This window comes from Halichoerus grypus, chromosome 7 (genome assembly GCF_964656455.1).
Source record: "Halichoerus grypus chromosome 7, mHalGry1.hap1.1, whole genome shotgun sequence".
Classification (NCBI taxonomy): Eukaryota; Metazoa; Chordata; class Mammalia; order Carnivora; family Phocidae; genus Halichoerus; species Halichoerus grypus.
Genome location: NC_135718.1, coordinates 35,711,915 through 35,722,900, shown reverse-complemented (window position 1 = coordinate 35,722,900; position 10,986 = coordinate 35,711,915). Strand labels below are relative to the sequence as shown.

The 10,986-nt window shown below is 45.6% G+C and overlaps 1 long non-coding RNA gene across 1 annotated transcript; it reads right to left on the bottom strand.

Annotated features, from left to right (window-relative positions):
* Positions 1–3,446: 3,446 nt before the first annotated feature.
* Positions 3,447–7,740, bottom strand: LOC144382457 (uncharacterized). Its single transcript, XR_013449439.1, has 3 exons — positions 7,636–7,740; positions 4,415–4,502; positions 3,447–3,739 (listed from the first exon to the last, which is right to left on the bottom strand). It is a non-coding gene; the product is annotated as an uncharacterized LOC144382457 (long non-coding RNA).
* Positions 7,741–10,986: the final 3,246 nt, after the last annotated feature.

Below are 10,986 nucleotides of genomic sequence, written 5' to 3'. Positions count from 1 at the left end.
CTTCACAGTCTTCAAAACCATAAGCCTTTTTGTTCGGACAATGTTTGCTGTGAAAACCACCATCTGGTAACAAGTCATGCGGGACCCAGATACTCACAGAACTTGCCTCAGTCTGAGATGAGTAATGACTGGAAATGTTCTTCCCTAGGAGGTCAAAACTATGAGATGGTCCACAGAACAAGGTTAATAGAACTTCTACAGGGTCCAAGGCCCAAGCTTCATGGGTTAGGGGATGTCACGTGTTTCATGGTACTAAGTTCTAACAGACTCCCTCACTGTCCTACCTTTGATGGGTCACTAGAGAACAAAGACTCACTCTGAGACTTGATTATGGCCACAGGCCTAGAGAATAGCCTTGGGTCTCCATCATAATTTGGCATGCAGTCTTAGTCACAGAGATAAGTGCGTGCTTCTTCCACCCCTGCTTCTAGACTGAAGGAATACGCATTTATGGAATAAAGGGAGCCAATAGCCACAGTGGGGAAAAGAGAACTAGAAATCAGGAAACCGACCTGAACAAACATGAAGTTGGAGGGTCTCTCTTAAAGCTGAGATCCTTGCCACGTCCCCTCTCAAGCCCGGATTTTTGGTCTTCTGACCAGTTAGTATCCATCAGTCCCAGCTCTGTTCCCCCGGAGCACTCTTTAACCCTACTATACCATTTCTTTCACCTTCATCTTGTAACATAGCATCTCTTGTTGGATTAAGAGCTCCATGAGGGCAGTAAACAGGTGATGTATAGCTTAATCTCAGCTTCCCACATAGAGGAGATAGCAACACTTAACGGAAAACACGGCATCAAAGTTACACCTATCTGGAGAGGACACCCCTCAACAATGAAGAGATCAAATAGCCCAGGATGAGGAAGTTACGAGGCAGAGGAGGAGTATACACTGTTGTTTATACCTCTTGACAGTTCCCAGGGTCACAGCCACCAACTGCAAGTCCACAGATCAGAGTGCTGGTGTGGGCCAGAGGGAGTAAACAAACCTCAGGAACCTCCCAACATCTAATTCACAAGCACAGCCTATCTGGTCTACCTTCAAAATACATTCGTGATTCAGCCACTCCTCACCACCCAAGTCCACCCATACGCCTCACCTGGTTTTCTGTGGCGGCCTCCAAGTTGGCCGTCTGCCTCCACTGCCCCCAACCCCTCAGTCTGTTACTAATACAACTGACAAGAGCCTTTTAAAAATGGTGTATCACATCCCAGTTCAAAACCCTCCAATGGATATCCATCACACTTAAAATCCAAAGCTTCTACCGTAGTCCAAAATGCCTCCTATGGTTGTGCCCACGTCTCCCAGACCATTCCTATCTTGTTTCCTTCTACTCCAAACCCCACCCCATACCACCTTCTTGCTATTCTGTGAGCACATCTAGTATGTTCCTACCTCAGGGCCTTTATCCTGCCTGTTTCCTCTGGCACTTTCATTCTGGATATCCTTAAGACTCACCGCTCCTATTATTCAAGTTTAAGCTCACATGCGTCCTCTTCTAAGAGGTCTTTCCTATCCTCTCCATCTAACGTAGTATCCCAGTTATTTGTGGTTCTAATACTCCTAATTATGCTGGAGTAATTATCACTATCTGACATTTTTTTTTTTTTTATCTCCTATAGGAGAAAAAGCTTCATGAGAGCATGGACTTGGTCTTTATTCACTGCACAGTGCTCAGGACAACACCTGAGTAGGTATGCAATAGATGGTTATTAAATGATTAGTCACAAGAATAGCACTAAATGGGCCAGGAGATTACAGGCTCCGGGAACAGACTATCTCAAGGGCACCTTATCGTCAAAAGGTCAGTGAGCAAGCCCTGAGAAAGGAACAGGTGGAAGTCTAGGAGTCCTCCATCTTCTGCCCTCCAAGTTAATAGCACAGGACACTGACAAGTTCAGCATAGTTACCCACTGGTCAGTTGTGGCTTACAGAGAACACACAGGCATTAATTAACCTGAGAACACTTGCAGGTAAGCCCTCGTCAGCTATTCAGTAGTTGTAGGATTTAGGCAAGTTAAATTACCTTTCTAAGCCTCAGTTTTCTCAGTAAAGACAGGAAAACGGTCATCCATACTTTGCAGGACTACAGGCAACAATTCTGATGAACTAATGTATATAAAAGGGCTCAGAATATTAGTAAAGGCTCAGCAGCTGTTAGTTTAAGGTCAACCTGGTCTCCAAGGCAGCAAGGTCCCAACTATCAAACCTTTATCTTACACCTAGGAGAGTGTCCCAGTACTAGATCATGAAATACCCAGAAAAATGTCCATTACTAGTGGAGCTAACCATCTCACTGGCCCATACTCTAGTGTAAACTGAAAGTAAATATAGGCTAATGTGCTGGAAATTTACTAACAGCTTCGTCTCCATCCTGAAGACCTCCCCCAGGGCCTAGCCCATGCCCAGGCAGGAATGTTCCTAAGGTGTCCAAAGGAGCCAGACGTGGTTTAACATCCTCTTGACAGTTCACAAGTTTATCCCCAAAGGTCTCTGGCACTTTCATTCTGGATATCCTTAAGACTCACCGCTCCTATTATTCAAGTTTAAGCTCACATGCGTCCTCTTCTGAATTTCAGCCAATGAGCCCCCGAAAGGCAGGTGTAGAAGTAATTGTGGAAAATAGTGCCTAGTTTACAAATTGCTAACATTAGCTGGTGAGTATGCTTTATGGATTAACTAATTTTTGCCTCTAACCATGAAAAAGCCAGCTCTCAACACTGATGTTTTGTGACGTAAAAACACAGGAGGGCAGTGAGAGTCCCCAAGCTTCTAAATCCCTCGTAATCGGACTATGTTTCCCATCAAAACTTAGGTTTAGGCAAGGGATGGCAAATGTGTGCTCAGTGAGGCCCCCTTGCGCTCCCAAGCTTGCGGATTCATCATGGCCTGTTTCCTAGGGGGCTCTGACACGGCCTTGCTTGACAAAGTATTCCTGGCAGGTACAGTCAATAGATTTGAACTGAAATTTAAGAAAAAATTCCTTATTCTGAAGGATTGTTGAAAAGGGAGAACAGGTTTTATGGGAATTCCCTCTTGCCATGCCATTGTGTACAACCCAAGCTTAAAGTGAAATTCAACTTTTCCTCCCCCCACCTCCCAACCTGTCCTGAGCTCCATCACACATTGACCATTTATAATCTTAGTGTATTCATTGGCACCAGCTGGCTAATTAGAAGAGTGTTACCATTCTCCTCAGAAGTATTAATGAAAACGTTCTATTTGGTCTCTTGAACGTTGCCTATTGGTTCCTCCTTTGGGGCCTTCATAGCTATCTTCCTGCTGCTGGGACTCTCTCCCCTTTGCCTCATTAAGACTTCCTAAAAGTACCGCAGTGACTCCCTTACGATAGAAAGAGGCTTTACAATTCGAGGTGACTGTTCACAAGGCAAAGCTACCATTTCATTTTTTTTTAAGATTTTATTTGACAGAGACACAGCGAGAGGGAACACAAGCAGGGGGAGTGGGAGAGGGAGAAGCAGGCTTCCCGCGGAGCAGGGAGCCCGATGCGGGGCTCGATCCCAGGACCTGGGATCATGCCCTGAGCCGAAGGCAGACACATAACGACTGAGCCACCCAGGCGCCCCACTACCATTTCATTTTATAGGTGAAGAGACTTGGTTTCAGAGGTTAAAGGACTTGCTAGGTGTCACACAGCTGAAGGAGATAGCTGGGCCCAAACGCTGAGTCTTCCGAATTTCAACTCCCAACGTTTTCCACTCCACCGATGAGCTTCCCTAAAGGGCAAAAAATAGCTTCAACCCCGAACCAGTCCTAGCATTGTTGGCCGTTTACCTCCCTCAAGATTAGAATGCAGAAAAACTAAGGTTGTTGTGTTTTTTTGTTTTTAAAAGACCATCACATTCTCAAGAAAAACACATGGACAGATTGCAGCCGTGCTCTTCAAAAATTTAAGATTATATGTCGTTGCTACCCTTGCAGTAACCAAATTTACGGCATTCCATAAGAATGAAGAGTCCCAGGAAGAAGCAGGAAGGGGTGTGATAAAAAGGACAAAAAGGAACTACAGAGTAAGGTGAATGAACAGCAAGAGATATTCAAGATATCTCCCCCCGCCCCCGCAATGGAAGTGGTGTCTAGGAGGCCAGGAGCTCCTGCCACCACAGGTTAGGAGGAATAGTGGGCTGGTGCCCTAGAGCCCACGTGTGCTGCTCACACTGCTCCCTCACATCCCATTAGCTCACCTCTTTAAGGCTCAGCTTCCGTGTCTGTAAAGATAGTAATCATCCTACATCATGGTGTTTCTAATGGTACACTCAGTTTATATAAAGCCCTGAGCACAGCATCTAAACAGTTTTAAACTAAATTAGCTAGTTTTACTAATGTTATTCGTGCTAGATAGAAATCCTTTAATGAGGACTTTTCCCTTTCATGCCTCATCTCTGTCTGACCTTGGGCAAAGCAGTCAACTTCACGGAGCGCAGGTTCCTCTTCCATAGACAAAGAAGATAGCAGCAGACCTTCCCACTTCACAAAGTCCTTAAGAGGATCAAATGGGATAGAAGAGTAGAGTGCTTTGTAAACAGTTTCTGATCACAGGCTTTTCATATTCTAGCCAGGTATCATTAAAATGCGAGCTGAAGCACTAAAGATTTCAAGGAGTGAAATGCTGGAGTCCTTTTTAGCCCACCTCAATGAAAGAGGTGTTTATGTAAGAATAGGGTGGAGGAGGTTGTGATGTCCATCATTATTCCTTTATTTCTCCACTTACAAATACTTAGAGGGTAGCTGGTATGTGCGAGTCGCTGGAGTTGGGATGGGGATATAGCATGAACGAAGCAGGTGGGGAGCCTGCCCTAGCACCGCATGCTTGCGTAAGCTGTTAGAACATGTACACAGAAACTGGGGCGCCTGGGTGGCTCAGTCGTTAAGTGTCTGCCTTCGGCTCAGGTCATGATCCCAGGGTCCTGGGATCGAGCCCCGCATCGGGCTCGCTGCTCCGCAGGAAGCCTGCTTCTCCCTCTCCCACTCCCCCTGCTTGTGTTCCCTCTCTCACTGGGTTTCTGTCAAATAAAATCTTAAAAAAAAAAAAAAAAAAAAAAAAAAAAAACATGTACACAGAAAGCCAGGGTGCACTGCTGGAGGATTCAAGCTCATTTGGGAGGGACATAAAAGGATACCCATGGATCTCTTTGAGTGGAGGTCCAAAGGATGAGGAAGCATTACTGCGGCAAAAGGGAAGGCATCCTGCCAGTGGAACAATGGGCACCAAGGCCCAAGGAGGAACCAATAGGAAATATTCAAGAGCCCTAAGGAGATCAGTGTGAATGGGACCAAGAAAGAGGGTGAGAGTTGAGGAGGGAGGCACTGAGCCTGACAGGCCAAGTCAGAGGTTCTGATCTTCATTCTAAAAACAAAGACCACCATCCACAGGATTAAAATAAAAAGGACCATTGAGAAGATTACTCATCTGACAAGATAGGAACAATGGATGGGAGGGGCATGCAAGGATGCAGGAAATGCAGTGAGAGGTAGGGCTACTGCAGTGGTCCAGACAGGTTAGAATGGCAGTTAGTGAGCCTAACAAAGAAGATAGAGAAGTAGTGAGACACAGGAAACACTGATGGGCCAAGAACCCCAGAGCTCGGTGCTTGATCAACTACAGGGTGAGAGAGGGAGATGCTCAGGTGGACCCCTCTGTTTCTGCTAGGAGCAGCCAGGCAGACCACGGAATTGCTCTCCGCCAACGAGAAGGTGACAGAAGAACAGGTTTCATCAACCCTGAGGCAGCCAAGTACAAGTATCAAGCAAGCAGGGGAATTCAGAATCCAGAATACAGAGAACCTTGAAGCACATCTAAGCTAGTTCAGCTTTAGGCTAAAATGTGTAGAACTCAGGGAAAATGTTGTCTTCTGATGTGGGAGAAGGACCAACAGAAAATGGGCTTCTCTCCTCTTCTGAAGTCCAACACACCGAAGACAAGATGACTAGCATTCGTTCACTCCCCTTCTCCATTCATACACCTTCACTGCTCTAACGAGGCCACCCCTCTCCTGCTGGCCATTATGCTCACCTTCAGAGCTTTCAGATCTCTTCACCGATAGAGATGCTTATTGGGCAACAGGGACAACATTTGACAGACAGCAGGGAAAACAGCAAGAATTAAAGCAGTGGGCCTTTCTGATTGGCTCTAGCACGGTTCCCGTTTTCTTCTAAGTGGGCTGACTGACCCCACAGATCCTCAGAATCGGCAGCACCGGGACAGCCTGTGGACGGCACATCTCCCCAGGACCACTCTCCGCTGGGCCAGTCTATGTAACCGGTTTCTCTCGGCTCTGGGCAGGTTCTCTTGTCCATCCTCTTTGAGCCACAAGCTAACGACCCTTGGGGGTCAGCGAGTGTGCCAACGGGAAGCACAGAAAAGCTTAAGGAATTTGTGATGAAAGCTTTTCTTGTCCTTAGCACTCCAGCTAAGCATTCACATGTGATGTGCAGTTTTGCTATTTGTACCTCGTTTTTAGACAAGTTATTCAACCTCCTTTACCTGAGTTGCCTTAACTGTAAAATGGGATACTGTTGTTTTCCTCGTAGGATCATCATGAGGCTGAAACAAAGTCACATTCAGGACGAACAATGCATGCACAGAAAGATTTTTGTTGTTGTTTTGGTTTGTTTTTTTGTAGAGAGGAGAGAACACGCACAAGCAGGGGGTGGGGGGGGGGAAGGGGCAGAGGGAGAGAGAGAATCCCAAGCAGGCTCCATGCCCAGCAATGCGAGCCACACTCGGGGCTCGATCCCAAAACCTTGAGATCATGACCTGAGCTGAAATCAAGAGGACACTTAACTGAATGAGCCACCCAGTGCCCCAGGATGGTCTGTTTTAGAGGATTTTTTTTTTTTTCCAAAGGATGGTCCATGAACCATCAGAATTCATTTCACCTGAGAGGTTTATAGAAAAAGCAGATTCTAAGCCCTGCCCCTGCCCACTGAGATGGAGTGCAGATTTGTCTAATGACAGAATCTTATTAATATCCCTCAGTTTGAGGAGCCATTTGTACCTGTGTGCTGAAAACGTTGAAACATGTGAAGACTCTTTTGGTCCCAGATCAGTGTTTCTCAACTTTAGCTCCCCATTTCATCACACTGATGCTCAGGCCTCTACCCTGCCTAGTTAGATCAGAACCCCTGAGCATGGGGCTCGGGCATCAGTATTTCAAGAAGTACCAGGTGATTCTGGAGTGTCACCAGAGATGAGAACCACTAGTTTTGCTAAGCTACCAATGAATTCTATCATTCTTTTAAAATTCCATTAATATCTAGCTCCCTTGCACAACCAGCTTTCTGCTGGTTTCTTTCTTACACTACCCTTTCTCTAATAGTCAGCCTCCTTCCATCTTGGATACTGGTCTTCTTTGTTATTAGTACTTTAACATAGAACCATCTAGTCTCTCCTAGAAGAGACCTCCAATATTTACCTATTAACAGCACTGCTCTGTTGGCATTCCCCTTAGAAATGCAGCCCAATAGGCCACTGGGAGACAGGGCTAGAGGTTGGAATTGAGAAATGGTCTTGACCCCACAACCCCAGGAGACACAGAGTCTCTCTGACAGCCAAGCAGGTGTATGTGGTGGCCTGGAGAGGGAGTTAGGCAGATAAAGGGAAGTCCATTACCTTAAGAGCGGCAGCTGTGTAGAGGAGTGGCTTCTATGTAAAATCAGGCTTCTTTCATGACCTAGCTTTGTACAGTCTTTTAATTAAACTGTTCAGTTGCAATCTAATGGAATAAAAAAAGGTAAACCAAAGTAGTTAATTGCTAGGGGGGGAAAAAAGCTAAAATTTTGGACAGATGTCCTTGGCATATGGAAAACAAAACCAAAGTTAGCTAAAAACTTGAAATATGGAGACTTGGAAATTCTATGGTTCTTTGCCATAAGTTTCTCTGTTTAATGGCAAACGACCCAGGGTCAGGGGCAAGGTGGGGAATAAGACTTTTGGCTTTTTTTTTTTTTTTAAAAGATTTTATTTGAGAGAGAGACAGAAAGAGACAGACCAAGCAGGGGGAGCAGCAGAGGGAGAGGGAGAAGCAGGTTTCCTGCTGAGCAGGGAGCCTGACGTGGGGCTCGATCCCAGGACCATGACTTGAGCCGAAGGCAGACGCTTAACCAACTGAGCCACCCAGGCGCCCCAAGACTTTTGGCTTTAATACAAGTTTATAAGCTCTTCTCTTGGAAGTAGGATTGATTGGGGGGGGGGGTGGAGAAGCACAGACCTCCATGAACTTGAAGATGGAGAAAACGAGAGGGATTTGGAAGGTGCCTAAGGAAGCAAGAAGTGATACTTTTGGAAGAAGAACTGTTGTGTGTTTTTTTTGTTTTTTTTTTAAAAGATTTTATTTGACAGAAAGCGAGAGCAGGAACACAAACAGGGGGAGTGGGAGAGGGAGAGCAGGCTTCCCGCCAAGCAGGGAACCCAGTGTGGGACTCGATCCCAGGACTCTGGGATCATGACCTGAGCCGAAGGCAGATGCTCAACGACTGAGCCACTCAGGCGCCCTGAGCTGTTGTGTTTTATATGCTCTCCTTAGCATCATCATATCGCAGCTTCCTTCATCCCAGATCAAACCGGAGAAAGTAGCTCAACATCAAGGATAATAAGCAATCAAGAATCTGAGAAGAGGTATAATCCATGCATTTTAAACCTACCCGATCTGTAATCTTGCCTCCTGGTGCCTCTCATCTCTCTTCCTCCTTTGCAAGGTGTTCTAGCCAACTGGCTGGTTTGGTTTTGACACCTACATGCCTCTGTTAACTTTGTCCCTGCTTGTGATAGGTTGCAAATAAAAATTTTCTCTTTAGACAGACATGGTCCAAGCTTTCTAGCCAATACCAAGCCTAAAGAGCTTCACATCTCAAACTATAAAATAGTGCCCCACAAATTCCTCAGGCAAGACCCATGGTTGGGGAATGGATACATTCATTTTGCCTGATAGGGACTCAATTCCTGAGCCTATCCCCTTGAGTGCATCCCAAGGATAGGCACCAGACCACAATGGCAGAAGAGAGCCTCCAACGAAGGCCAAGACGAGCACAAGAATTGAATATCACTTTGGTTACAGTTTACCTAGGTCCCATTTTTTAATCTTGTTCTAATAATCCCCCTTTCACTCTTAAAGTAGGGAAACCTATTTGAGATGATTTGAGGAAATTAAATGGCCAGCACATTGGGTCTTTATTCTTAGAGAAGAAACCCCCTAGGGAACTCTCTACCCGCCCCCCCACCCCCCGCAAATAGCCAACAAGCCAGAACACCCACTTACTTCCTCATTTTCTCTTGGTCCTAAGGCAAAACCCCAAAGGAAGCCAACACTAACCAAGGAAATGGAGGAAACCATATTGGGGAAAATTTGAGGAAGACAGGGATTGAGACTGCCCGGGGTGGGGGGGAGGGGGATGTGAACAGGACCGCTCTGAATTTAATGGGTGATGTCCATAGGACCCTAAATGAAACAAAGGATTCTAAAGTAAGTTGTTTGAAAGGTACTTCAGAAACATGGGGGGGATTATAAGAACATTCTGATCAAGATTCACCAGCCTGGATTCAGAAGAGAAGAAAAACCCAACACTGCCCCCATACCCACTGCAGCCTTTGAAGCTGGCTCTTTATTCGCCTGGCAATGAGTCAGCGAGGGCAATACACTCGGGTTTTTTCAAAAGCCTTTTGACATAGTTTAGCTTCAGGAGATAATAGCCAAAGCAAAAGTCACACAATAAAAGATAAAAAGTTTCACATAGAAACTTTAGGTCCTAGGGCCAAGAGGTAAAAGGAAGTGCCAGGTAACTCTAGGATTCACACCTAACACGCGTGGCTGAGCGTACTGTTACTGAGGTCAGGGGAAACTCCCATCCAAGCCTTTTAAGGAACAATTATTTCTGGGAAGACACTTCTAATCCCACCCAAACCATCTTCAAATGTGTTCCCCTGGTCACAGAGGATAGGAAAGGATGAAGGCGGCTACACAGGGCAGTCTGAAACCACATCCTTGCCTAGGCTAGTAAAGGAATCTAGGTCAGAAACTGACAATTCATGTATTTAAAAACAAAACAAACAACAACAAAAAACTAAGAGGGTAGGTCTTAGGTGATCTTATTTCAAGAGAGTACGAGGGTAGTAAGAAACTTTTGGTGGTGATGGATAGGCTTATGGCAGTTCGCCTTGATGGTTCCAGGGGTATAGGCTTCTCTCTGAACTCATCAAGTTATGTTAAATAGGTATGGCTTTTTATAGGTCAATCTTACCTCAAAGTTAAAACAAAAAACAAAACCTCTGATCTTGACCTCAAATTTTTCACCCTAACCAGTCATTTCCAGTTGCTTCCTACTATAAATCTCTAGAAAGACAAAGGCTAACTCTTCAAAAACCAGTGATAAGTGAGAACTTCTGGCTCATTTATCAAGTTTGCTCTAGTTTCCCTCAGGTGCTGCTCCCCCTCCCTTGCTGAAGTTTCCATCCACTGTCTGAAAAGACCCTTCTCGAAGTAGATGCCCAGGCCTTGAGGAGACCTGTGCCCCTGTCCCACTGAAGGCCCACCCCTAGCGATGGACTTCTAGGAGCTGTTTATTACATGAGCCAGATTTCCAACCCTTTATGAGTGGGCCAGAATTGGACTTCTGATCCAACTGAACCACTCACAGATCATCCAGGAGGAATTTGGAAGGTCAAGAGTGCCAAGCAGCCTCTGCTTCAGTGTGAGGGCTTAAAAACTAAGTCAGCATGGGACAGCCCTACTCCTCCATATAGGCAAAGAACAGAAAAAGGATGTACAGGAAAGAGCTAGAGAGAGTCCTGACTGAATTTTTTCCAGTCTATGAAACATCCTGGTCTGTGTCTTTTTGTTCATGTTGGCTATAATTGAGGTCGCCTCCTTGTAAATCCCTTCCCTTGACTAAATGCATTGCCCTATTTTCTTCCGTCTTCTCCCTTCCCTCACTATGGGGAGCATGGGAGATAAAAGTGTCCATCTCC